The sequence below is a fragment of the Silurus aristotelis genome (assembly GCF_946808225.1).
Source record: "Silurus aristotelis genome assembly, chromosome: 17".
Classification (NCBI taxonomy): domain Eukaryota; kingdom Metazoa; phylum Chordata; class Actinopteri; order Siluriformes; family Siluridae; genus Silurus; species Silurus aristotelis.
Window position 1 is genome coordinate 1019194 of NC_139590.1, and position 4868 is coordinate 1024061.

Sequence of the window (4868 nt, forward strand, 5' to 3'; positions counted from 1 at the left end):
GGTCTGGATTCCTGATGCATTTCAGATGTTCCCCAAATTAACAAGAACTTCAGTGAAGTCAGTGAGTATACAAGATAAAGTATACATATAAGCCAACAATATACAGTAAACTGTCTAATAGTTGTTTCTACTTATCAGGTACTCATGTTAGAAGGTTGAAGCACCATTGCAAAGTCACATTTGAAGAAATTGTTGTGGACCATATTAAAATCAATTTGCACCAATGTTTAGTGTCCGCAGAAAAATGGACTGGTTGAAGGCTTTAATTATCATGATTTATCTGAAAACCTTGTACTTAATTAACTGAAAAACATTAATATTAAGTTTATTTGCAGTGATGCATGGAATTGGAGGAAGTTTATCTTATATCATCTGAAGATGATGCACTTCAAATATACCACCTCAGTCTCTTTAAACTGTTGAGATAGGCAGTGCCTGTGTCAGGATCGTCTGGGTTTTGCGGCTCGCACTTCCGGGTTTGGGCATCTTGCCATTTTTTCTGTGCCATCTGTTATTTAAAAACACAATGGACAATTACTCAGGGCCAGATTATCTCACCGGCTTTTCATGTCCCTGTAATTATTCTTGCCACCCTGCCTACTCTGGTTCCTGTTTATCAACCTTGTCTCAGATCCCTGATCCTGCCATGGCTACCCTGATTACTAGTTTCGACTTTGGACTGTTTTGGTTTCTGATTTTTTTTTCCTCCATGCATTGCTCTGTTTTTACCAGTATTTGGATTAAAGACTGTTTATCAGTCTGTGTTTTTGCCTTTCCCCCAATTGCCCTGCCGGTTGGTTGTTTTGTTTGTAAACTGGCAAGTCAAAGACACACCTGAGACAGTAGATATTTTGAAACTCAGCCCCCAGCAGAGAATATTTTTTGGGTACACCATGCCCAATCTATGGCATGCCAGACAAACCTGGATGACATCTTAAAATGGCTGACCCTCTGGCCACTGAGCCCTGATGGGGGGCTGCCCAACCCCACCCTTCCTCCTGGATCTCCTGGATGTTTGTGTCTGCCCAGTTGTTTTTGGTTTTTCATGCCTGACTTTTGGACTGTTTTGGTTTCTGATTAGTGTCTTCCCCACATTGCTGTTTTCCCGGTATTTGGATTAAGGACTGTTTATCCGACTGTGTTTTTGCCTTTGCCCACATAACTCTGTCGGTCAGCACTGAATCTAGAACTGTTTACTATTCTAGCTCCCTTAATTAAATATTGTTTAATTATACTCCGATCTGTGTCCTCCCAGTCTTACTCCCTGATAGAATAATCTGTCCCTGTCCCTGCATCATGCTTTACTGACAGCCTCTAGTACTGGAGGACTCTGACAGGGACGAGCTGGGTTTGAAGTTGGTCTAAAAACTGTAGTAAAAGAGTGGCAATAGCTGTACATCAGCTACAAGCTATCAGTGACAGAGACAACATAAGAGTATAGCCATATGTGCTTATAATTTATTTTTTTGTCAGCACTATCAGGATTCTTAAGTTAGTACAGAGCTGTTAGTGTCTACTGTACATGTAGAGAACCAAACACATGATTTATGTAAATAAATGTCAAAAAGCTTTCGTTAGAACCAAACAGAGTTTTAAAAAGCAATAGTCAGTCTGTTGTTCTGTTCTCATGGACACTTCATTTAGATCTATTAATAGGTTAATATGTTTGAAGAGAAATGTGTGAAATGTTGTGTATGTGTGTGTTTTAGGCTGTTTTGCTTATACTGTGAAAATAAAAAACACACATGGCTACACTCCTTTTCTTTAAATTGTGTGGGCTGTGTGGATGTTTCTAACATGTCAGAATGTTTGAACACATCATCAGGCTTTCAGCAAGAATATTTCAACAATGAGTTACTTTATGAAATTTTTATTAAGCTTTCAAAAAAATAATAATTCAGCAGAAATTAGCAAGACAGATTTACTACAAGGTGCCGAAATCATATGCACGGATTCTATTATAAGCATTACAATAGCCGGCGTGAATGTGCAATAGTTCTCTAAGAACATGGTTTACAACTCAAATCTTTCAGCTTTGCGGATGTTGCTCAGGTTGAAGCGGGGAATGCGTTCATGGAAGGAGCACACCCATCTCCAGCAGCATGTCACTGGGAATTCCCCAAGCGTTCTGGGAGACATACAGTTTCTCCAGCTGTGCATTCATGGGAGAAGGCTTGTACTCCATGCATAAAGACCCAGTCAAACTAGGGATGCAGTTCACCTGCACTTTATAATACAGTGCTCCATTATTGAGAGAACAGTTCTGCTCCACTCCAGATTTTAATTTAACAGTGCATGCCCCAAGTAAGTCGTCATCCCAGCTGCTGTCTCTGTCCCACACCTCTAACTTTACACTGCTAAACAGTGTCAGGTCTTCAATGCCATAATTGAAATCGCGGTTCCATGTTGGCCAATTATTGTTCCAGATTATAGATGTCTCTCCAAGGTAGATCTTTCCATTGCGGTATATCTTGACATATCCGTCCGTCTGAGTGAAGTAATCTCCATACAAACCTGTGGTTTTGATTACAGTTACAGTGACCTGACCAAGTCCTTTCTGAGTGGGGCAGCAGTTGAGGGCCACGCCCTGGTTGTTGTGGCAGCTGCAGCTGCAGGTCTCCTTTGGGTTGGTCTTCACACCAGTCTTACATGGACTAGAGCAGTTTTTTAAAAGAGCTCTTTGGAGGATGTAGTCCTTGATTGCATTGCCCAAATGTTTCTTGCTCACCTGCTTTGCTGACATTAACTAATGAAGAGGCTCGAGAGCATAGGAAATCACATCAGGGTTAGTGGGCAGAGATGCGACCCACTCCGTATAGGCCTTTGGGTCAGTATTTGATGAGAAAAGCAAATCGGCATTCCTTGTATGGCCACCAATCACGTATGTTTCCCTTTAAAAATTAGAGAAACATGGATGTCAGCAACATGGTTTATTTTTTTTCTTCTTTTAAATATTAAAGCTCCCTTATACATTTTTATTAAAAGGGCCTCTAGATAGAAGAAAACATCAGGGCAAGAGCATTCCTGCAAAATTGTTGAGAAATTTGAAAAGTTTTTGCATCAGTGATCAGGTATTACGTTTGTGGCACAAAAAATTTGAATATTCCTTTATCTTTAGTAATGTGTTATTCTGATCATTTGGTTCAAATAATAACTCTTGGAGGAGATTTGGAGAAACTTCTCACACATTTCTATGCAAGTAAACAGTATTGGTGAGACTCTGCAGGAGTTTGGAGAATTAGTCAAAGTTTCTTTGTTAAGATAAGATATGATAAGATATGATAAGATTTGAGCATATTTTGTGCATGAAAGTGTCAAATTTCTCAGTTCAAACATTTGTTATGTTCTGTATGTTCTATTGTGAATAAAACATTGGCTCATGTGATTTGAAATTTCTTTAGTTTTCATTTTATTCAAATTTAAATAACGTCCCAACATTTCCGGAATTCGGGTTGTAAGTTAAGTTAAGTCTGTATTCGTCCAATAGTGGAAAACTTTATCACAGCAGCAAAAAATGTGACACAGTATAAATATATACAGTACAATATATAAAGAAAAAAGAAAAAAAGTAGTAGTTTTACTGTCAAAGAAACGTATTGCACAGTTATTTATTAAACTGTGATTATAACAGTTGAACTTGTTTTTATTGCACAGTTGCACATTTGTCACTGCACAAAAATTGTCATTATTGTTATTGCACAGTTTTTAAAAAAAACATCAATAACAGTGTGCATCATGGTGACTGGGTCACTGGGAGCAGCTGTGATTGTAAAGTCTAATAGTTGCAGGGAGAAAAGACCTTTTGGTATCACTCCTACAAGCACTTAGGATGTAATGTCTGTCACGGAAAGAGCTGCTCAGAGTGGGACTGCAGAAGTGGTCAAACCTTTCATGAGAGCAGGATTAATCAGATTTATGCAAACCTCTTAAAGGAGAGGGCTTAGTTAATCGTTTTCCAGGAGCAGTTGAGATTGAGAAGCTGGAATTGTCAGACTTGCTGCAGAAGAAGAACTTTATGTGCGAGCAGGTGGGTTGGCAAATGCTCTAGCTTTCTTTGCTGGGAATCTTTTGCTTATTTAATCGCAGGCTTAAAAAAGTTATGAGGGCTACAAACCTGTCTGAGAAGCTGTTGGAGAAGCTTTTTTTGTTCAGATTCTTGTCCCTGGTCTTCTTGCAGTGATGAGACTCCACCTCGGTGTTAGATTGTCCCACACTGGCAGAAGCCTCCACGTCCAGACATTTTTTCACCTCCTCCACACTCAGACCCTGCAGTGACATCTCACACTCCTTGATGCTGTTCACAGAGCGAATTTCTCCACCCAGAGTCACCTGTACATAACCACATTTCTAAAAATTCTCTAATAGCTCAAGGCTTTCTTTTCTACACTAGAAGATGATTGTGGAAATGTCTGTAGAAATGTATTTTCCCATTCACCTTTGTAATGTAATGAGTACCAAACTTCTCAATCAGCTGGTAATAGAGATTCTTGGTGTGAATGTCATATGTTGCTGGGAGCCTTCCAAATTCATTCTTCAGCTCAGGGTGCAGGGGTGGATGGCTTATAACCCTGTACCTAGAAGATTAAAAATGTAATGCAAAATAACAATTAATATGAATGTTTTTTGACAACACATGTTTTTACATCCTACTGTACCTGTAGTACCCACAGGAGACAGTGTGGCTGGTAAAGCATCAGTGATCCCTGGAATTGTGCAACCACTATATTCAAGCCTAGCTTCCAGTTGTTCTCAACAGAAGAGACGGTAGAGCTGACCAGGGACTCGCTGGACTGGTAAACGGTACCGGACACCTTTACATGACACTTTTGACTCGGTCTCCAGTCCACCACAGAAAGCGGGAGCTTCTG

General features: G+C 39.7%; 1 pseudogene across 1 annotated transcript; it reads right to left on the reverse strand.

Moving 5' to 3' along the window:
* Nucleotides 1-1854: 1854 nt before the first annotated feature.
* LOC310739952 (perforin-1-like) lies at nucleotides 1855-4868 on the reverse strand (annotated as a pseudogene). Its single transcript, XR_014538222.1, has 4 exons — nucleotides 4656-4868; nucleotides 4436-4574; nucleotides 4115-4329; nucleotides 1855-2891 (listed from the first exon to the last, which is right to left on the reverse strand). The product of XR_014538222.1 is annotated as a perforin-1-like (transcript).